Source organism: Meleagris gallopavo, chromosome Z (genome assembly GCF_905368555.1).
Source record: "Meleagris gallopavo chromosome Z, MGAL_WU_HG_1.1, whole genome shotgun sequence".
NCBI classification, from domain to species: Eukaryota; Metazoa; Chordata; class Aves; order Galliformes; family Phasianidae; genus Meleagris; species Meleagris gallopavo.
In genome coordinates this window covers 38,478,460-38,502,429 of record NC_139435.1, presented here as the reverse complement: position 1 = coordinate 38,502,429, position 23,970 = coordinate 38,478,460, and the positions used below count along the sequence as shown (strand labels likewise).

The 23,970-nt window shown below is 38.2% G+C and overlaps 1 long non-coding RNA gene and 1 pseudogene across 1 annotated transcript in view; one reads left to right on the top strand and one right to left on the bottom strand.

The window, feature by feature from the left end:
* The window catches only part of LOC146542219 (uncharacterized), a 51,054-nt gene extending 37,604 nt beyond the window's left edge, over positions 1 to 13,450 (top strand). The window contains exon 2 of the long non-coding RNA XR_014880401.1: positions 11,955 to 13,450. This is a non-coding gene — a long non-coding RNA (uncharacterized LOC146542219). The remainder of the gene's footprint in view (positions 1 to 11,954) is intronic.
* A 7,499-nt stretch (positions 13,451 to 20,949) lies between these two features.
* On the bottom strand, positions 20,950 to 21,658 carry LOC146542218 (uncharacterized; annotated as a pseudogene).
* Between the last annotated feature and the right edge of the window lie 2,312 nt (positions 21,659 to 23,970).

The following is a 23,970-nucleotide window of genomic DNA, read 5'->3' as shown; positions in this document are numbered from 1 at the left end:
ATTTATATATGTAATAAAGAAAACTGCTATTTTTGTAAAGGTTAGTGTTAATAAGGAATCTCACAAGACTTTTACTTATGTGTTGGATACTGTAGATGGTTTACAGGCTGGTTCAGCCTGGTTCCGTGACTAGTGCGGCAGAGGAATCTGCGGATCCACGTCTCTGGAAACAGCAGACCCAAATAATTAAAAACAGCAGCAACAATCTGAGGAGAAACAATTTACTAAATATAGTATCAGAATGCAAGATAACACACTGTAATACAGCATAAATAGAATTGAAACTAATAAGTCAAATGTAATGAGAGCATCCAAAAAAGCTGAAGACTTTGCACTAATGGCAGCAGTCGGGATGAACAGAAGCAGGAGATCCTGATGATCAAAAAGAGGGACATCAGGTGATCTACCAAGGCCTTTTATGTGTTCCCCCTGAGCAGGAATGATAACAGAACAGCAAACAGTCTTCCAGGGTATGTAGTTCTTCTCTTCCAGACTGGTGCCCAGAACATTAACTCTTTAACTCCCAGTGCACTGCATGACATTATAATGCAGAATACCAATAACCAAAAATTATAAAACCATAACAGTCACAATATCTGCCAGATCTGAATTAATACAGGTGTCATTTTTTGAAGTTTTATGTAGGGTGAAGAGTGTGTTTCTTGAAATCTACCCCCATTGCTCTTCGGATTCCATCATGGAGTTGTCTTTGAGCACATGAACGAAATTATTTTGGAGCATAATTTTAAGAGAGAATACATTCCAGACTACAGCACATCAACCACCTGTTTCATTCCTTGAAACCAGATTAAAAATAATCCAAAGATATTTACAAGTAAATGATTCATTGGTATATATTTTTATATATTTTTATATATTTTTTATATCTGAGGAACTAATTCCTCAGATAACATTGTCTTCAATACATCTCATTTGCCTTCTTGATAATCTCTAGAAACTGTAAGTATTTAACATATTTGACGTGACTAATAAAAATAACCTTCTTACGAAGTTTTCATACATACAAACATATACAACTGTAAAATATTTTAAAGTGAGTCCTGAGAACACATCACCTTGAAAAGTAAAGCCAACTGAGGAAAACAAACAAACAAACAAACAAAAGTACAGGAAATAAATTACAAAATTTTGAAGGATGTGACAGATGAAATTAAGCTTAGGCCATTATGTAATAAGGAAAAGCAAAGCGAAACACCAAGTATACTATATTTCATAGATAAATATACCCAGATCACTACCTATCATGAATAAGCATGGACAGTCACTACTTGACAGCTGCAAATATCTTCACTTCTGTAAGTTTCTTTCTGTGTATGTAAGATTGGCTCCTCATTCATCAGTTGCTTACCCCAACTGGTCTAGTGGATTACACTAGACAAAGAAAGTTCTTTGTTTACCGTGAGGTACATCTATAGGTCACATCTATACTCTGCCTGAATGTTTCATCTCATCTCATTTTCCCTGTGCTCTGTTTACATCACATTCTTAGTACTAGTCAGTTAATGTATGGTAGTTACATGACTGTAAATCACTTCTGTGCCATGTAAAGCAGCAGCTGAAAAAGGAACTCCTGTGATTCATCAGCCTTCCACAAGAGCCAAAACTGTGTGTTAGGCAATCATACTTTTCTGTCTCATCTTTCTGTTCCTCTAGAGGTGATGTCAACAGAAACACACCTGCTATGGCAATGCTATGCACTAAGAAAAAGCAAGCTTCTTTGACTCCATCACGGGGACAGAATCCAAAATGTTTGCTTTTCAGTCACCTGCATAGGCAACAGCAATGGAAATTATTGAGAAAGAAAGAAAATATATATATATATATATTATTTTCCTTGCAAAAATTTGGTTTTGGATGTGTTTTTCATTGACAGTCATGCTGCTACACTGCCTGTCTTGCATTTGACATGGAGTAGATATTCATTCTCTAAATGGTATTTCAGATATTTACATTACCATAACACGTATTCCTAAAGCTTGTATTGCAGTATTCTGTTGATGCAGTCACTAACAAATGAAATATCACAAAACTAAAATGCATCGTAAAATACGGTCTTATTCTAGAATAGTTCAGAAAAAAAGAAGTAAGTTTTTCCTCTTAATACAAAAATCCTGTTTATAAAGACGCACTGCAGGTATCTGAATATGTGTAATTTCATGGCAAGAACTTCCAATGGCTCTATGATATTGCTACTAATTTTTCTTAATTTCTTTTCTTAATAAGAAGAATTACCTCTATGTATTATCGTGCGAATTTCTGGAGGTACACACTAAGGAGCTAGTGTACAGTAACACAAATTAGATGCAGCATGTCTCCGCTTAATTTACTTCATGCTGTTAATTACCCATCTAGAGAGATTTTAATGATGCCACATTTAATAATCTAGATCTATCTGTGTATAAACACACATTTAAGCTGAGTGGAACTGATTCTACTTTGGTACACGACTGGTTAGAGTAACCTGGGAATTTCATGTAATATGATGTTGAAGAGGCTGGTTTTTACCAGTCCTCTTGTCAGTAGCAGATTGATAGCGTAGAAGACTTCCCTTGGAGCCACTTTGTCCTGTCAAGACTCTTGTGGCAAGTCACTTAATCTCTTGGTTCCTTTTATTTTGCAATCCAAAACAAAGGGCTCAGTCACGTGTAGTTATACACTTGATACGTACTCTACAAAGAGCTATGCTTCAGAGGCAGTTCCTATACTTTTCACAGAGCCCATCCTCTGCTGCACTTCCCTAACTTTTGCTAAAAAATATTATGATTTGAACAGATTAAAAAATATCTCTCAGCAAAGGAATATTAGCAAGTTACAAAGAGTCTTGCTATGGTAAGACTCCTCCGCTTACACACAGAAACTGAAAGAGGATATACATAAGCATCTTCAACTAGGTCTCAATGTGATTCTTAAATCAGCATGGAACTCATGGTAGACTCTTCCTGTGTTTAACATGAAATACATATTCTGGAACTTGTTGAATTAGAATTGGGAATATTATCTCCTTACATGTTGTTTCACAAATTCACATTGGTGATGATTTCATTTATCTTTCAGATATTTTATTTGCACCTGGCCTTCCACTACCAGTTTGGTGGATAGAGTTATATCTTCCTATTCTCTGTTCTCCACACCCGAGTACTATTTCACAGAACATATTTCTTTAGATAGTTGGTCCTGTTCAACATGATCTACTACCCTCCATACAAGTACTGCACTCTAGAGAAAATTGGTTGAGTAATAATTATCAGTACTTTCCATCAAATTGCAAGACTTCAGCCTATAGAAACATGTTCAGAGGATAAAATTTGTAAACACAGATAAACTTAACTGATCTGTGCCTTTAGGAACTTAGATTGACCAGGGAAGGAAAACTGTTGATTTTCTTTACAGCACGTTCCATCATAAATCATGAAGATGAAGCCTATACAGAGAGAAACATTTTATGGTTTGCATGAGGAAACGTGCTCAATGTTTTATTTAAACACAATTAAGTAGTAGGAAAGTTTGGAATTGATAAATTTCACAAATAACTCTTACAGTCTTAATCTGTCCTGGCTCCCTCTCATCATGCCCAGTATATTAAAGTTCTATTTAATGTTCTGAAATCTATAGGAATAGCAAAGTGTTTGAGCAATAGAAACTAAAGTTAGGAATCTAAACTTAAATGATGCTGGTATACATGAGAGTTGTGTAAGAACAATCCACTGTCATCTCTTTATCCAGAAAAATGACACTGCAAACATCTTGCAGTACAACTTGTGCACATTTTAAAAAAGAACGTGAATGACTTATTGTAACTCTTTCAAACTTATATTAATCATAACGCATTGACCACAGAAGATCACTGTCAAAAGAAAAACAGTGTAAATATCAGACAAAATAATTTTTCTATACTCTTGAAAAATCATACTATAGTCTTTGAAGTTTTACAGCTTATTAGACTTATCAGCTCCCTTATCTATGTATTAGCATACACTGAAGAATTCTTTAGACCAGATTTAATGGCAGGGCAAGTAGTTGCTTCTTTACTGTACTTCTAAAGTGACAATTTGCCTTACACCAGTTTCAAGATAAATATATTTTCCTTTTACATGAGTTGGAACATATCCCTTATAGTTCCTCTACAATTATATGTTTTTGGTCTCTAGAGAACATGAAATGGAATTTTTATTCACATAGTTCCTCTTCTGAAAAAATATGCCTCTTCACAATAAACTGGACAATTTTACATGTAAGAGTAGTCCACTGTATTTTTGATCTTACCAGGTGAAGTGTCCCTTGAAAGCTCAAATGATATTTAACTAATCACTAAATCATAGAATCATAGAATTGCTCAGGTTAGAAAAGACCTGAGTAGGAGGAGTGTGGTTGGAGGAATGTGGTTGGAGGAGTGTGCTACTTGACATCATTCTTACTAACAAGAAAGGGCTGGTCAGGGATGTGAAGGTTGGATGCAGCTTGGGATGGAGCATAAGATGATGGAGTTCAAGATCTTCTGTGGAAGAAGCATAAATAGGATTCCTACTGTAGGCTTCAGGAGAACTACTGGTTGACACTTAAACACCACTTCTTCCATCAGCATATACTTATGAGTAAGAAATTAGGGAAAGATGGCAGAAGGCCTGTGTGGATGAGAAATGAACACATGGGTAAACCAAAAGGAAAGGTCCATTAAATGTGGGGAAAGGGCCTTTGGAAAAAATTAGGAATGTTGTCAGGACTTTTAGGGATGCAATGAGGAAGGCTAAGGCCCTCTTGGAATTAAGTCTTGCAAATAAGGTAAAGGATAATAAGAAGAGGTTTTTTTTTTAAGCATGTCACCAGTAAAAGGAAGACTAGGGAAACTGCGAGTCCCCTATAAAATGAGTTAAGTACTCTGGTAACAGGGGATGGAGAAACGATGGAGATACTGAATGCTTTCTTTGCTTCAGTCTTAACTGCAAAGACTGCTCCTCAGGAATCCCAGACCAGGTAAGAGAAAGAGAGTCTGGGGAATGGGAGGTTTCCCTAGGGTTGGTGAGGAGATGGTCAGAGAGCATCTAGCCAAAATCAAAGAATACAAATCCATGGGTTCCAATGGGATGCACCCACATGCACTGAGAGAACTGCCAGAGTCCTGAACCTCTCTCTATCATCTTTGAAAGGTCTGGAGGATAGTCAGTGTCACTCCAGTCTTCAAAAAGGGCAAGAAGGATCCAGGAAACTAAAGGCCAGTCAGGCTCACTTCCATCCCTGGAAAAGTGATGGAACTACTTGTTCTGGATGCCATCTTGAAGCAATTGCAAAAAAAGAAGGTTATCAAGAGTAGTCAACATGAATTCACCAAGGGGAAATCATGCTTGACCACCCTGGTAGCCTTCTATGATGTCACCACTGGATAGGTGGATGGGGGGAAAGCATGGATGTTGTGTATCTTGATTTTAGCAAGGCATTTGACAACATCGCCCATAACGTCCTTATTATGAAACTTGTGCAGCATAGATTTCCTAGAAGAAGTCTAGTTGAGGGCCACAAAGATGCTAAAAGTCCTGGAGCATCTTCCTTATCGGGAAAGACTGAGTAATCTGGGTCTATTCAACCAATGGAAAAGAAGGCTGAGAGGGAATCTGATTAATGTTTATAAATATCAAAAGGGAGGCAGTAGGCAAATGCATGAGGCAGGCTCTTAGTGCTGTGTAGTGATAGGACAAGGAGTATTGGCCTTGTTGAATTTAGGAAGTTCCAAATAAAGGTGGAAGAATTTTCTTACAATAAGGGTGATGAAGCACTGGAACAGATTGTCCAGGGAGGCTGTGGAGTCTCCTTCTCTGGAGATATTCAGGACCCTTTTGGACTCCTACCTGTGCAATCTATTGTAGGGTACCTGATTTAGCAGAGGGATTGTACTCAACGAATTCTTGAGGTCCCTTCTAATTTTGTGAGTCTTTGGCAGTCCAGCTAAGACTGGTGATGTGTTCCATGACCTTCAAACTGGCATGGGGCCTGGTATTATTGTGTTATAAGAGGTTGTCTTCTTTTCTGGTCTAATTCTGGAAGTTTGAGGCTTCAGCTCAGTCAGCATAGTAGTGTAGGGCTCAGAGTTGAAGATTTGTCCAGATTCCAGAAAATCCATCTGGATCACACTTTTCCTATCCCAAAAGACATTGCACATCATTTTACCTACTGAGGGCTGCAGCTTGAACTTTTTCTTTGATAAAGAATTCACATGTTGCCATTTCATTGACTGCCATTTTGATTCTGGCTTGTAGTGCTGGCATCACAACTCATTACTGGCAATTATGTGATCCAGGAAACTAATATCTTCAGCTCTGTATTGGTTCAATAGGTCCTGACAAACTTACATATGGTAAGTTTTCTGTTCCCATCTGAGCATTTTTGGGACACATCTAGCGCAAACTTTGCAATATTTCAACTTTGTCAATGTCATTTCCAAAGCACTGAGGCTGATATTCAGCTTCATATACAAGTTCATGTCATAATTCACCAATTTGCACAGATGAGCTGATCTAGACAATCTTCATTTCATGGTGTGACAGCTGTGCATGGCCATATGGAACATGGCTTGTCTTTTACTTTCCTGTTGCCACTGCTGAAACACACTACCCATCACCTCACTGAGTTCACATCCACTGTTTGGTCTCCATAAATGTTTCAGCTTATGTAAATCAATGTCAGTGAGTACCATTTTTTCCACATGGGGGAATACAGTGACACACCTTCATTTCACATGCACTTCTATGTCAGACACCAATTTCTTAGACTGCCCCTCTGCTGCCATCTGTCACACAATAACGCAATGTAATGGGATATTGTTGGGAGTGTTCAACCTCTACTGCCGGACCACCAACATCCACCTCTGACACTGTGAACCAACATGATAAAAATAGAAGAAATTACTCTTGAAGGAACCCTCATAATTTATCACTTACTACCTCTAAGACTGCTCTGAGTGGTGCATTTATATATCCTATATATCCTAAACTATTTTTAGTTCTCCATTTGTACTTGATTAATGAAGAGAAATTGTCTTATGCACTCATAGTCAAGTGGTTGTCACACCCCACCAGTTAAGGGAGAGAGAGGTGACCAAATACACAAATCTTCCCACTAAGATTAAGATGAAAATGATACTTGTGGTCCAAAAACAATCATCAATTTTAATGAGAATCTCTGTACAACCATTATCTTAGAAGTATTGGTACCCTTACAATTTTTATCTATCTAAGCTATGCAGATGAGTTATGGAACTTCATAAGAAGATGAAATAAGCCTTGCATTACTTTACAAATTTATGAGAGAAAAAAAAAAAAAAAAAAAAAGAGGATCGGAGGGGAAATGAGCACACAGAGCAAGAGATCTCTGGGTTCCAGTATTGACCACCTCGTGGCACTGAGGGGGATCCTCAGTCTATGAGAGCATTTATCCAGAAGTTCCAAAGTCCCTAAGGTATCAAGTCCTCCAGAGCTTCTCTCAGGAATGTTTCTATGCCTGCTAGCTTTGGGGAGTTCATCAGCATCCAGTAAGTTCATTGTCAACATTTGCCATCAGCAACTTCATAGTCAGTAGTCTTGTAGTCAGAACACCACAGTAAACAACTTTACTCCCATAGGAGTTTTGAACAGAGCAACGCTCCACAGAGCTGTCTCCTCCAACCATGTCTTCAGCCTTTATTTTATTGTCATAGTGATGGTCTTATTTTGCAAGTGTTTGAGACAGTTCCAGGCACACCACAGAAGAAGTGTTTTTCCTTGTCTGCTACATTTGTCCTCTAATTCTGTGCAGATTAGTAGGAGTCCACTGTCTTTTACAAATGTTTAGATGATCCTTCTTTTGGAAACAAAACATACAATAGCAACACTATATAGGACATTGTATGACAATTTCCATCTTGGGAAAAGATTAAATCAGCTGTCTGGATCTTTTAGAACAATGATACTACAAATAAAGATGAAGAATGAAGCTCTTAGAAGGACTGAAATATATCCACGCATACTCAGACTTACTTTGTCATACAAAAGTGCTTGAAAGCACCATAAATTATTCAGTGTTTACTTTTAGCATCTGTTTAATTTAACAAAATAAGAAGAGACAAATTGCACTATTAGATCTTTTAATATCTGGGTATTATGATTTTTTTCACGAGTGCATATTCATAAATATGTCCTAGACATTGTTCAAATATATGTTAAATGTAACTCGCTGTCAAAAATAATTCAGCCTTTTATGTTACAGTTATAAAGGCATCCTCAACACTAAATATTCTGAGCTCTGGGCAATATTCAGTTAAAGAGATCAGATTCTATGTAGACTGGAACCCCAAGAGACTGGAGATGCCTGCTTGTGTCAAGCTGACAGGAATTAATTTATTCTGATAAATGTAAAAATGTTATCTTATGTTTTCAAGGCTATACTACTGCCTGGACATTTGCCTTTTATGGAGTATAAACAAAGATACCTGTTCCAAGGAGAGGCATAATTTTTCCTTCATTCCTTATGCTTCACCTTTCCCAGTAAAGAGTTATTAACAAAATATGGGATTTATTTATTTATTTATTACATATAACAAATGGTTGTGAAAAAGGACTTGCTTACTTTGAATATCGTGGCATATCATTCATGGTTATTCTAGAAGCATCCAGCCTATGAGAAAGGTCAAGCCTGTGAGACTTGGCTATCTTCACCAGTAGCAACTGACAGACTGATCTGAATGACAGGACAGTACAGGATAGAATACAGCTGGAACGGACCTTCAAAGATCACAGAATCACAGAATTGTAGAGGCTGGAAAGGACCTTTGGAGATCATCATGTTCAGCCCCCTTGGGAGGACTTTCTGCTTAACCTGCTGTCAATAGCACCTCTAGACCCCTTCCTCCTGAGCTGCTCTCAAGATTTTTGTCTCCCAGTCTATAACTGTGTTTGGCATCACATCATCCCAGGTGCAGTACCTGACATTTTCCTTTGTTAAACTTCATGTCACTGCTGATTGCCCAGTGATCCAATATATGTAGATCCCCCTACAGGGCCTCTTGTCCCTTCAAGGAGCAAACAGTATCAAACTTGCTAAGGATGCATTTCACTTCTATGACTAGAAATATTTAATAGTACTGGCCCTAAAACTGAGCCCTGGGAAATACCAGTATTGACCATTCACCATCCAGAAGTAGTACCATTTACAACCTGTTCCTACTACAACCTGAGCTCTACCATCAAACCAGTTAATCATGCAGCAGAGTACAAACCTGTTTGTTTCACAGTTGGACAATTTGTCCAAAATATGCCAGTATCAAAGATATGTTACTGAAATACAGAAATATTACATCTGCTACTTTCCCATCATGCACCAGGCAGGTTATTTTATCATAGAAGGAGATCAGATTACAGGCAGGACTTTACCTTGATGAATCTCCTTTAACTATGCTCGATAATGGCTTTGTTTTCTAAGTGCCTTTCAACAGCACACAGGACAACATTCCACATAAATTTTTCCAGGGACTGAGGTTAGACAAATAGGTCTAATGGATAAAATGTTGGATAGTTTCCAGTTGGCAGGGAACTCCCCAGACAGATGCAGTATCTTAAAGTATCAGGACATTTGTATATCATCTCAAAAAGTTATGTATAGCAAACTTGCTTGTAATTTGCTTCCACCTAAACTGGCTGCAAAAGCTGGCACAGTGAGAAACAGAAAGTTTTAGCCAACTGATTGTGAGAAACATTAAGCTCTGCTGACAGATCCCAGTAATTTGTGCTGTTGGGATAATGGCCATATGATAATTTTTTAAACCATGAAGAAATGAGTGCTCAAGGATGAAGTCTTGCAATACCTTGTGTAATACTCCAATTCCATAAATGAGGGTCAGAGCCCAGAGCCAGGAGTTCATCGAACAAAAATGTCATTATGCAGGGATATCTCCCCTAGGAACTTACCACTTACTTATTACCCCCTTCTGTCAAACAGATGAAAGGTTTTGACCTACTTTTTTTCTAAACACTTTCAGAACAACAAAAAAAGGTTCCAGAGAAAGAAAAACATATTTTCAGAATATGGAAGATGTGTCCTGCTTAGTTGTCTCACTTTCTGACCAGGTGTTTTTCTGACTGCAAAGAAATATTTGCAATCACAGTACACAGGTACACACAAAGCCCTAACTGAATAATAAACAAGCTCACACCAAGGAAGAAAAACATGAAAATTACTGGGTTTATGGCTTATTACAGACTTCTGGGTTGATTCATACACAAGAGCAGCTAAGCAGGCCTGTGATTTCCCACTGACATCATAGAGATATCATCGTTTCTCATGAGCAGAACAGGAAAGAACAAGAAACTCAGCAATGGCAAATCTGACATTTAACATGCAAGATGTGAGAAAGAAAATCAATTTCTCCACAAATCAAAGAAAATGTTTGCACCAATTTTTGGGTCATGAAGCTTCTGAGTTATGCCCAGTCTCATTCAAAGTCCATTACTTCTTTCACATCAACCCCACATTTTGTCACAGCGGTGTCATTCATGCATCTTCCCTTTACAGTCAGCTATATAAAGTAGCATGTAAAATGTGTTCTGCAAACAGATATTATATCCTATTTCTAACAGCAATGCAGGGCTGGATCACTTATGCTAACAAAACAAACAAAAACCCATCAACCCTGTGGTGGTAGATTTGGAAAAGACTGCTTTGAAGAGATAAAGAAAAATGTGCTGCTGGGGGTGGTGAATACAAAAAGGTTGCCCTCCAACTCTTCCATAGCTTCAAGTTCTCATGCTATTTGAAGCAGGAATGGTCTCTCACAATACTCTGCCCCAAGTTCTCTTGCTATATGAAGCAGGAATGGTCTCTCACAATCCTCCACCCCTTGGTACATCTACTCACTGATTCTCTCACAAAATTTCTGAGGAGATATTTATATGCAGTAGTGCAAGTTGAAGTTCACAGTGGTCTGAAAGGTAAGAGTACATCCCCGCAACTGCAACTGCAAAGTGAGGCTCCACCCACACTGCGTGTTTACTCCCTGATGGCAGTACCTCACTGTCTGTGTGATCTGCCTCTAGAAAGCAATACCGCTGTCTTTGTTCCATGAAACAAGCCAAATATATAGCACAGGAACGATGGCTGATCCACACACATCTGAGATCTCTCTCTTGCTGTATATGTCAACATCTCACATATGCTTGATGCAAAGATAAATGTTCTTAGTATTTGAGTTCAGCCAAAACATTTCACAAAATCTGCCTAAGCAGTAACTTCAGTGAACCAGATACTAAAAGTTCTATTCATGCTAAGACAGCAAGTTAACTACAATAATGAAAGTTCTTTCCATTGATTAATAGTATCATTGTTTTGCTGGCTGTGTAAAAATAGATCTTGAGCTCTGCTAGTTTAGTTCATGTTTGAATATCTCATGACACCACTTGCTACTCCTCTAAGGTCACTGAACAGTTTAACCTGTTTATTCTTCACAGACCTAACTACCTCGACACTTCTGCTGCTGCATAGGATGGATTTCCCATTTAGAAGTTTTTACTTCTATTTACCCATTAAAACAAGCCTCCAGGATACAAGAAGATAACTACAATATTACTGATTTCATTGTGCCCAATCCACAAAAATACACAGGAATATTTTCCTGATTTGGAAAGGATGTTCTGCACATCAGCTAACAGTTTGGTTCTTTATACAGCCTTGATAGTTCTGCCACAGATTAACTCATTTTTTTCTTAGAGAAATAAAAAGCTGTATTTTTTAAAGCTCTCATGCCTAATTCTATCATTAACAAAATGAAAGTTGTTCATATCATTTTCTCAGAGGGATGTTTTGAGAGAATCTTTGGGATTTTTTGAGAAGTTTAATTATCCTACAGATCAGTAGGGAAAGAGGGAGAAGAGTCTATTCACAGGTCATACCTTTATTTTATTTCTTTTTCTTTACAGCTACTAAAGAATGTAAGACCTGCCAGAAACCTATTCTGAACAGAAGAATGAAGAATGACTCAGAGGCCATAACTTAAGCTACTTCGACAGTTTTGATGTCACCTTGACCTAAAACACTGCCATAATTTAAAAATCATTCCTCCTTTGATGCTATAGAATTGTGAATGGTTTCCTTTGGATTAGAACACATCTATGTTTCATGTCATTGTACAGTTTCTAAATACTGGGTTTAAAGAGCAACTTGCCTACATCATTAGGAAAACAAGATTTTTAAGTTTTTCTGAACCTATTTTTGTGGCACAAGATTTTTTTATTTTTATTTTTATTTAGCTTAATGAGGATCTTACTTGTATTGACAATTGTGTGATTTCACTAAAGGAAAGCATAGCTAATATGAAAAAGACAGCAATGCTCAGACTTGTTCTAAAATCTTTGTAAAGCAGTTCAACAGAAATAAAATTGCCCATGCAGGGATTTCTTTTACAAAAAAAAAAAAAAAAAAAAGAAAAAGAAAAAGAAAAACTAATATAACCAGAATATCTGGATGTTGTCTCCTACTTATTCATAATTACAAAGTTCAACATTTCTACATGTTTTGATGTATTTACTTTCATGAAGATGGATCCTCAATGCTACAGTTTACATGATAGCAATTCTATATCAATCACTTTCCTCAGTTGCTTTATCTCTTTTAGCAGTTTCACTGAGAACCTCCATTTTCTGAGGGAAGGAAATATTCCTCTGATCTAATTTCAGCTATTGGATTGTAGATCATTTAGTTTGACAAAACCAAACGTATGGATTAATATGTATAATAATATTATACACCTGTCATTCCATTCTTCAGGCTTATATATATCTTTTAAAGAAATGTTGAAAAGCTGCCATAAGATCTACTATTGAGTCACAGAATTCTTCAAGTTTGAAACTCATTCAGTCTGTGAAAACAGATTCCACTTTGACGGATAACCTAAAAAATAACATTTGTCCCAATACAAAGCTGTGAATAACCACTTTCATCACAAAGAAAAGTCATCACTGGTTATTCATTCAAGGGATTCAGAAAACTTAATTCTCAAAGGTGAAAAGGTAACGAGAGATTTCCAGCAGGATATGGTGAGAGAGACAAATATAGTAAAAGCTATGTTGTGTTTCTGTATGAGCGCTACCAGCACAGTTCAGAAAAGCAAGAATTCTTGTTGTATTTAATAATGATTAAATAAGAATTGCAGTGAGGAACTGTGGAGCATTTTTTTTACACTGAACATCACCGCAAAGAGATTTTTATACACTCCAGAGGGGATCCTATTTAAAATCACATAATAAAGTTTATTCACTAAGATGCTACACTTATTTGGGATTATATAAAACTCTATATTCTAATTTTATTATGATCTTAGATCCAAAGCCATAGCTTAAGTGTTTATTTCTCATACTTTTTACTCATCAGCATGTATTTGAAAGAAGTAATAAATAAAATAGCAAGGGTGACAAAAGTCTTAACTGCACTGCTATTAAAACACTGTTCTCCAATTCAGGGTTTACTGTCTGTGGCAATTAGTGTTTAACCAACAAGATAGCAATTTCATTTTTGTTAGGGTTTTTGTATGTGTTTGTTTGTTTCTGTGTTCTTTTTTTTAACCAGGTATACTGGGTATAAATTAACAGTGATAGTAACCGTAAAAATACTGCAGAATTTATCAGAGAGTAATTCAGCTAAGTGATTATCTGCATGCAAGCATTTCTCTTATAAGTATTTTTTGAGAAATTTGTAAACTGCTTACAAGAATTTTATTGCAAAGGGAACTCAGCATACCAGAATTTAGTTCAATTTTACATTATCTTTGCTACTGATAATATGTTTTCTCTTATTACAAGTAAAGATGCAGCATAAAAATTGTATGTGTGGACAGGTATCACATACAGAGGTCTCAGGATTGTTTATACACTATTCTTTAATATATATTTGCTTCCTAAAAAGAAATATCTCTTTTAAGAATGCCTATTAATAACAATGAGATTACTTTCATAGTATTGGTATCAAGAAAGGTGGACTTCATATTTGTTTCCCCGGAAATATAGTTTTATTTTAATTCATGAAAAGAAATTTTATACCTTAATGTTTATTATTATTGTTATTATTAGTTTAAAACAAAATACTGTTCTTTCCCTGAGTAGCACTAGCATTTACAGTAGAACTACAGAAGCCAATGTTTTTCTGGATGTATGCATTTTTTTTTTTTCTTTTTGTTTGGCGGAGATTAATTGAAAGATTGCAAAAAAAATAACTTTATCATAAAGATGTAAGGATGTTAATAGATAGGTGTAGTGGAAGTGCAAAGTCATGGCTTGAAGCAGTGACTGAGCACCTGGTAGGAAGGTAGGGCCTACGTAGGGGAGCTCAGGTATAAGCAGCACACCTGAAAGACAGCTATTTAGCAAGTGGATGAAGTTCTGCCTGTTTGGGGAGATGTAAAAACAGTGGAATAAGTACCCTGCAGAAAAAAAAGCAGCAGAACATGCTGTGTTCTCAGCTGGTGGGCAGCTGTCTTGCTACTGGCTATGTGTCTTAAGAGGCAGCTGCTATAGACACACCAGGCCTCTCTCACCCATTTCCCAGCAGCCCTGGCAACTGCCTTCACCTACTGGCACTAACATTGCCCTTCCCTTCTCTCTTCTCCACAATCCCATGTACTGGTTAGATAAAGCTTGAGAAAGAGGGGTGAGCACCAAGGAATATATGCCACATCCTGCTTATAGTTTGCCAGTCTGTCCTGATGCTACAAGACACATAACAGCAGTGCCCTCAGCCCATCCTAGCCACCCATCATCCCTGTATTTCAAGAGACCAGGGAAGGGGCTGTGTCACATATCCCTCCAGTTGCATCTCTTCTATGACAACCTCTAAGCATTTGTCTACAAGAATTTCAGTACAAATACTGTCTTATTGATGATATATATGTTCTTGTGGCTGGTATAGCACTGATAGCCTGATACAAAATGCTTTACATTGATGTAAACAATGTTTAAAATTAGGATTATTAACTCCTAGAAAAATTACTCGTTACCTTGTAGCACTGTACCCACTGCATTCAAACTAAAGAAAACAATCACAATAGTTGGAATTTACCTTCTATTTCAGGATCACCTTTATTTTACAACTAGCTTACTAATAATGCCAGCTTTATTTTTTGAAAATGATAAGACATAAGAATATATGGCAACACATACTGCAAGCTCTCAACAGTTTTGCTAAAATGGAATGCCCTCAATCATAAAAGTCATAGCATAAGAGACTGCCCTGACTTAACCAAAGTTGTGAACAAGAGCAAATGCCTAAGGCTTGACTAGTTACAAAAAAAAGAAAAAAATGCATTAAAAAAGATTATTCATCAAACAAACATACATGTGTGTATCATGAACAGAATTCAAGAAATGAAACAACATACGTTTAAATACAAGCACCAACTGCAAAGTGTCCTAGGTGCATACTTATGTGCTATGCTGAAGAGATTTTGCAAGTGAAGACATTTGCCTGCTTCACTGACTCGCATCTAGTTATAATTAAAAAAAAAAAAAATCACAAAAAAAAAGCCAATTAAGAATATCTAACTAATGTTTTACACTGAGATACTTTTCTCTCTGCCACCATCCCTTTACAATAGTACAATGTTGGAAATGAATAATTATGAAGAAAACACCCTTGACACTAGATAAATAAATATTTTTATTCATGCATCTTTTAAATACATTATGTCTTGCTGTTTGAGAAACAAGCAAATGAGGACCGTAACACCTGCACCAAAGAGCTCTGCAATGACTAACAAAGCTAAAAGGATTACTATTTCTTTCATGAGGGAAACAACAGAATTCTGGAATATCACAGATAAAACACTCACAAAAAAAAAAAAAATTATTTTATTTATTTATTTTTTTTAATAAGTGAAGGTTTCTGTTAGTATTATTTGTAATTTTGAAGCACATGGCTGCTGGCAACCACTGAAGAATGACATCATCTTTGACCCTAACAATAAGAGTGATAAATATAGGAGGATTATTATCCATTTTCCATATGCTTTAATGCTACTTCCTAGCTTGTCAGAAATGATTGCCTTAGAAGCAAAGTAGTAAATATTTAAAAGTCTTCCTTGTTCGCAGATTTAGCTTGTTAACTGTGAAGGAAACATTAGCATAAATATCTTCTAAATAGTGCCATTACTGCTTTGTGCCTGCTCATGAGGCCAGACCAGAGATAGCTGTGCTCACCACCACCTATCCTCAGGAAAGGCCTTACTCTGCCTTTTGGATACCACCTCTCTTCTCCCGCCTGGCTCACCCTCACAGCCTCTTTGTTACTACAGGCCAACAGTCCCACTCCAGTGTGCCCAAATTCCCATCACTCTAATGCACTTGACACCTGATGTTATTGAACACTGCTACCTCTTCTTTCAGGTCCATGTCCTGGCTGCTGCTGGAGGCACAACACTAGCTTGCCAACACAAAGCACTTCAACTCTGTGGGTAACGAGGATCAGGGAACAGTTGTGAACATCTATTTCTGCATAAAATCACTTCAAGGGCATGGCTACTGGGTTTTTAATCCTCTCTCCAGAATACCAAGCTTTTCTTCCCCTTCCTATGGGCTGCAAATGGCAAGAACATCGGAAGACAGCTGTTGCCTGTTGTATTTTTATTTACTAATTTACAGCATTAAGGTCAACCCATGAACTGGCGTGCCAAATTATCAGATGCTTAAAAGCACTAAGATAATGAATTTTTAAAAAAAACCAACACAGTATTTTTATTTATTTATTTTAAAAGCTTTCTCACTTCTTTTTTTGTAGACTGTTGGAATTAAAACCAAACAAGCTCAGGGTATGTACATTAAGACAAATTTTCTCCCAAGGAAAAGGAAAGTAATGCTAATACATTATTACATTCTTGTGTATCTCTATTCATTTTTATATTTATTTTAGTTGATGTCTAATCAAGCAAGCTGATGTCTGGGATTACATGGCATAGAGGACATAAAACTTTAAGTATGCAGTATGTTGAGCTGTAGTTATAAAGGAAGACAATAGAAACAAACCTCTTGAATCAAACCTACTGTACTTGCCAACTTACATTTTTTCCAGACATACAGCTGCCCTGCATGTTAGACAACACTGAAACCAGGATATCTGTTTTACACTCCAGTTGTGGAGTTGTGGAAGCACTTACTTTCTCAAGGAGCGCTTACTCAGTTGAAGATTAAAGAGACTCTTAAAATATTGGCACCACTCACATGACAATAACAGCAGGGTCAAATCTCCTATCAGAGCAAATGTAAGCAATGTACTCGAGCACGTGCTCAGGCACACATACAATACCACTGAATTCAACAGTAATACAAGATGCATAAAGCACCTTTGCAGAAGGGGAATTGAGTGGGGCAGACTCTCAATAAACTAAAAATGTCTGCTGTATGTCTGTCGTTGGTTAAGGGTAATGTGCATTAATAAGGCTATATACTTACAAAATCAAGACAACAATGTTGGGTACCTGCACTCTCTCTCCGGCAGAAGCAGAGAACCAGTAACTCTAACATTTGCCTTCCTATAAAGTCAGTACAAAATGGAGAAATTCAGTAGTGAATCTTAAAGGAAGATCCTTTCATTAATTTTGAGACGAAATATACTGCTCTATGTAATTTCAGGTGAATGTGATTTGAAATAATTATTTATCTCACATTTTGTGTTAGAAACTGATACATTATTGCAATTTTTCACATAGTTATTTTAAATAATTGATAAATGTTTACCTGCATCAGCTTGCCCTTTGATGTTTGTCATATTATTTCTCTTTTAGAGAGCATTTACAGCTGCACTGCAGCTAAATTTTTACATATAGAGTGCAAATATACCAAGGAGTATTTATGGAGGCATCCTGCGCATTGCTTTTTGTTTTCATTGCTCTTCCAAACATAATCATGCAATCTTCTGCTGTTTTTAAATATCCACTGTATATGAAATTACATTTTTAGATGGTAAAATAGAAAGCTAGTAAGACTGAAAAGGTAATATTATTGTCTTGAAAGAGGGATTGGCAGTTTCAGCAACAAAAATAAAATTCTAGCATTTCCAACATTTTTATTTTGATTGACTGGAAAATAACTTCTTATGGCTTTAAAGCAGAAAATTACATGTATAGTTTTGGGATGTAAAATACTCTGGCTAAGTTTTCAAAAATAACAAATATGGAACTTTGCTGAAATCTCATATGTCCCAGACAAAAGCATACTATAATCTAAAAAAAATCTATATGTAAACATAAGAAAAAAATTCAAGATTTCATAAATGCAAAAAAATACATGCAGGACTATTTCAATTGTTTCATGGCAGACAAACCATTGGAAAAGAAATTATAACAGATAGCTATAAATCTACTGCTTGAGAATTTCTGTACAAAAAGTTCCATTGTGTTCATGTTGCCCACAAGACAGCTCTGGACCCATAAGGCATTTTTGACTGCTTTTTCCAGCAGAAGATGCAATACTTCTGTATAATCAATGGATATACAGATGGTATGGTATACCCAGGAGCTTGGCTGATGTAATTGTTATATTGGAGTAAGGAAAAAAAGTCACTCATCCTATCCTTGGCTCGCAAAATAGACTCCGGTGGAGTGGATCTCCAGAGAGATCCTTCCCCACTGGCAGTCAGCTCTTAAATGGGTCTAGGAGAGGTGGAGCCAGGCTCCACCCCTTTCTGCAGCACAGGTGAATTGCCTTCACCTGTGCTCCCGTGGCTGACTCATTGCTCATCTCAGATGATCAATCAGAGGTTCAGGCCGTGATTCAGCAGCTCTATACACTCCACCCCTTCACGGCATGAACCAATGATTAGGTTGACTAAAAGGGTGAGCTTTCCCTAATATAGAGATCCAATATACCATGACGCTTATACTGGGCTGATGACCAGAAACATGGTAGACACGTACAGCCTTGTGTTTGACTGTATTCGATATGTCTAACCACATGTCCTTGCCCCAGATGGGCCGGGCATGGATAGTCCATTCTTGGGTGGCCCACTGTGCAATCCACAAAGGGAGCCCTCGGTACACACCCCAACTATCCATACAGATTTTCAGGATACCATCACCGGGTTCCTTAGTTATAACCATCCACACGGCTCGCAGTTCTGCCCATTGGCTGCTCTGACCATCCCCCTCGTCAAACCAGATTGTCTCAGTAGAAGGATGGTATGCTATTGCTCTCCACTTGCTTGGGTTGCACTTTCTGGATTCAACTGTGTACCAGGCATCTTCAGGGATAAGGTATTTTCCCTCCTGAATGGGACTCTTCTGTGGTGGAGTGACCAGTATTTCTTTTGGTGCATCACTGTGATACATTACTGGGCCTGGGATCTTCTGGAGTTCTTCTTTCAAAGGGGATGAAGACAGACTACTCCTTTGGCTGAGATAGGCAACCCATCATGCCACTGTTTGTACTTGGGCCACCCCTGTTTTAGGAAGGTGGGTCAGATCTTTTAGCCACCCCGAATTGGCAGAGTGGTCTTGACTAATACTTCAGGCATTTGAGTTATTGGCTCTATTGCCTGCAATGCTGAATAGGCAGCCAATAACTGTTTTTCAATCATACTGTATCTTTCTTCTGCTCCGTGCCAAACCTGAGACCAGAAACCAATGGGGGTTCGAACAGAACTCTGACGTTGCCACAGGCCCCAACTGAAGCCGTCTTGAGTGATGTGAATGTCCAACTCGGCTGGGAGGGTAGGAGCAAATATACCCAATGCCTGGGCTTGTTTAACTGCCAGTTTCGCCTGTTGAAAAGCATCCTGTTGTGTTTTCTCCCAATCCCATAGCTGCCCCTTTTTTGTGAGTCTATACAGTGGCCTTCGCAGCTGTGCTAGGTGAGGTATAAAAGAACACCAATAACCTAATATATGTAGAAACTCTTGCAGCTGCTTTGATGTTGTAGGGACTGGGAACACCTGAACCTTATCTATGACAGCACTGGGTAGTACTTTGGTTTTTCCTGACCAAACCACCCCCAGGAATTTTACAGACACGCCCGGACCATGCACCTTGGGATTTATAGCCCATTCCCTCTGTTGTAAATAGGCGGTTAATGAATCTGCCACCTGTTCTACTGCCTCCAGTGAGTCGGATGTCAGCAGGAGATCATCAATATAATGATACAAGTTAACATTATCTGTTTTTTTCCAACTGGCCAGGTCACGCGCCACTAGATTGTGACAATACATTGGTGAATGCACGTACCCCTGTGGCAGGACCTGAAAGGTCCACTGCCTGCCTCCCCATGTAAACGCAAATTGATCTTGCGATTCTTCAGTAATTGGGATACTGAAGAATGCATTTGCTAAATCTAGGACACAATGATAGGTTTTTATCTCCCTACTCAATGTGTCCATTAGGGAGGCGATATTGGGTACAGCTGCATGAATAGGCAGCGTGACCTTATTTAATTCTCTGTAATCTACCATCATTCTCCACGTGCTATCCGACTTTTGCACTGGCCATATGGGGGAATTATATGGGCTGTGGGCAGGTCTTATAACGCCCACTTTTTCTAGTTCCTGCACCGTTTTTGATATTTCATCCTGCCCATCTGGGAGTCTATACTGTCTCACATTAATAATCCAGCGTGGTTTCGGCAGGCAAATAGGTCCATGTTTCGCATGGCCTCTTAATATTACCTGCACTGCCCGGATACTAATACATCTCTGTCGAAGTCTGAACTCTTCCACGGTTGTCTGGAGAGCCAGACCACATAGAATATCTATGCCCAAGATGTATTCCTGGACTGGGGCAATAGATACCTTATAGTCCCGGGGTGGGAGACGCTCAACCCCCAGTTTTAACCATGTTTGGGTGATAGGAATAGTTTGTCCCCCAAAACCACCAATCATCACTGTCTCCATGAAATTTGTTTGGATCTCCGTAAATGACTGATGTTTATGCTCCAGTGTCCACTAATGCCATAACTCTCTGAATATTTTTTTGGGACCAATAAATCGTTAATTCTACATGGGGCCTCCGGTCCCGTCTGGAGGCCCTAGGGGGACTAACATCCCTCGTCATGCCATGAATTGTGCTAGGGCCAATTCTTTTGCTTCTGGTGGCTCAGGCATTGTGGCCCAAGACACCTGAGGCGGCTTTTTTTTCCTATTATGAACAATGAAGTCTTCTAGGTTTCATATTGTTGTTGGTATTCTCTCTATAACCCTTACCCTTGATTTCTTAGGGTAGTTTCGAAATTTTTGATTGTCCTTTAGTTGTCTCCAATGCTGGAGAAGGACATGGTTGGGCTGGTGGTCAATCTTAGCAAATTGGACCCCAGCTCGAATTAGGTCATTAAACATTTGTTTTCAGGAAACCCTTACAGGTCCCGATTGAGGATCTCGAGTAGCCGGAATCTTGGTTTTAGTCACTGGCAGGACCTCAGCTTCTTCTAACATCCGAATGTTGCACCTAGTCCGCAGGCGTTCTGTCTCCCCCAGATCAGCTACTATTTGAGCCGCCTGTTGAACTACGACTTCCAAGGTCACCAGAAGGATTTAATATCGAAACTAAGGTCCCATATAGGTGGGAAGGGGCCTGTTGTAAGATTAAATCTTGCATACCCGACGAGAACTTGATTATATCTGGGCTATCATATGAGTCTTCATATATTGCTTCTCTCATACCTAACTCGCGAATGTAATTTTGAAGGTCCTTCATGAAGGACCATAGTCCTGTGTTTAATGGAATGTCTGTTTTATCTGGCTAGACCATACGGCATGCTGCCATTAACCAATCTATTATTGAGTGGTTTTCATTGCTGTACTGGACGGCAGAGTATAGTCTGCCTGACAGCAGAGTGTAATGTTATGGTGGCCAGCTTTGCTACTTCTGGCCCATTAACCATGACACTTTCTGCCCCTGAATCCCATAACCTGAGCAGCCATGCAGGTATACTCTCTCTCGGCCTCTGCCAAAATCGCTGCACCATGTCCATTCATTCAGTTGGAGTATATGGCCTGGCTGTTACGTGCAAATGTATTTCAGCAGGGAGCCATTGTTCAGGGGGCACCCCTGCCTGTCTATCTTGTACTTTTTTTGTTTTTTGAGTTATAATAGGACAGAGTTCCAGGGGGTCTGCCATAAGTGCAACCTCTAGATCTGACTTAGAACTCCTGCTTTCCTGTTGAAACAGGTCTGCTACTTTAGAGGTATAACTATCATCTATTGAAATACTAAGGACCTGGCCTAGAGACTGTAAAATTGTTTTTTTTCCTGTTAATACATTAAGTTCTTGTTCCAATTTGTCAATACAAGCTTTTAATAGCTGATTTTCACTTTCTAAGGTATCTGATCTTGTCTCAGCTTGATTTAAGAATTTATAGAAATTCCACAAGAAAGACATGATGTAAAGTATATTTGGCCTGCCTGGCTCGCCAATTGTATAATCAATGGATATACAGATGGTATGGTATATCCAGGAGCTTGGCTGATGTAACTGTTATATTGGAGTAAGGAAAGAAAGTCACTCAGCCCATCCTGGGCTCGCAAAATAGACTCCGGTGGAGCAGATCTCCAGAGAGATCCTTCCCCACTGGCAGTCAGCTCTTAAATGGGTCTAGGAGAGGTGGAGCCAGGCTCCACCCCTTTCTGTAGCACAGGTGAATTGCCTTCACTTATGCTCCTGTGGCTGACTCATTGTTCATCTCAGGTGATTAATCAGAGGTTCAGGCCATGATTCAGCAGCCCCATACAACTCCCTATTTCTCGCTACTGCATACTGCTAAGGTGATACTGCTGCTTCTGTACAAGGACCTCATTTGATCCAAAATTAGCTATAAAAAAATAGGCTTGGATAGGCTCAACACTGATCTTTGTTTTATTTGCATTAGAAGCAAGTCAAATATGAAGTACTCATGAGATGTGTGTGGGAAAAGTGACTTTCTCTAACACTAACGAGTATTCACAAATATGATACAAATTTTATGTAAATATGTACACACAGAAATAGTATTATTGTTGTACAGAGATAAAAATGTGAAGACATTCCTATGCCTCCCTCCTTCCCACCCATCCTAATAATTAGCTACAGCTTAACTTTAGCAAATAACATTTTCTTTTCTCTACAGGGCAAATCTATACTTAAATAAGATGTGAAGTTTTCTATGTATGTGTTCTATAGTACTCGTTATTGCGTAACACTCTATTTTCCTGGATATATTTATTGCATTATTTATCTAATCTAAAAGTTTCCTTTTCTCTCCTCTCCTCTCCTCTCCTCTCCTCTCCTCTCCTCTCCTCTCCTCTCCTCTCCTCTCCTCTCCTCTCCTCTCCTCTCCTCTCCTCTCCTCTCCTCTCCTCTCCTCTCCTCTCCTCTCCTCTCCTCTCCTCTCCTCTCCTCTCCTCTCCTCTCCTTTTTTTTTTCCCCTGAAGATCCACTTCACATGCTTTTCATTCAGAAATACAGCATTATATATAGCAACTAGAGAGGTACAATCAGTGTTAGCCAATTCTTGGTCTGACAGGCAAGAGTAACATCTGTTTCGTGATCATATTTTTCATTCTTATTTTAACAGTCATAAACACTTTCCTCAAACTGAAAAAGAACAGAGCTGGAATTCAGATTAAATAAGGCTTCTGAATTCTGAAAACGACACTTGCGTTTGTTCACCAATTTAAAATAAAATTGATCTTATTCCCAGAATGTCATATTTTGTATAAGTACTAGACAAAGTTTTGGCATTATTGCTCATCCCTGTGATTTTGAGGTTTTTTATCCCAGAAATACTGTTAACAATAAACATTCAAGACTAGGTAGTTTAGTCACTCCAGCCATCTATACAGGCACTCTAAAGAGCAGTTGAAAACCAAGAAGCCTTCATGCTAATAGAGTTAACGATAATAACCAATATCTTGGGAGTAGAGAACTTCGAGTGAACTAACCAAATCCTGAGTAGAACCTCTTATATACAAAGATATACCACCAAAAATAAAAA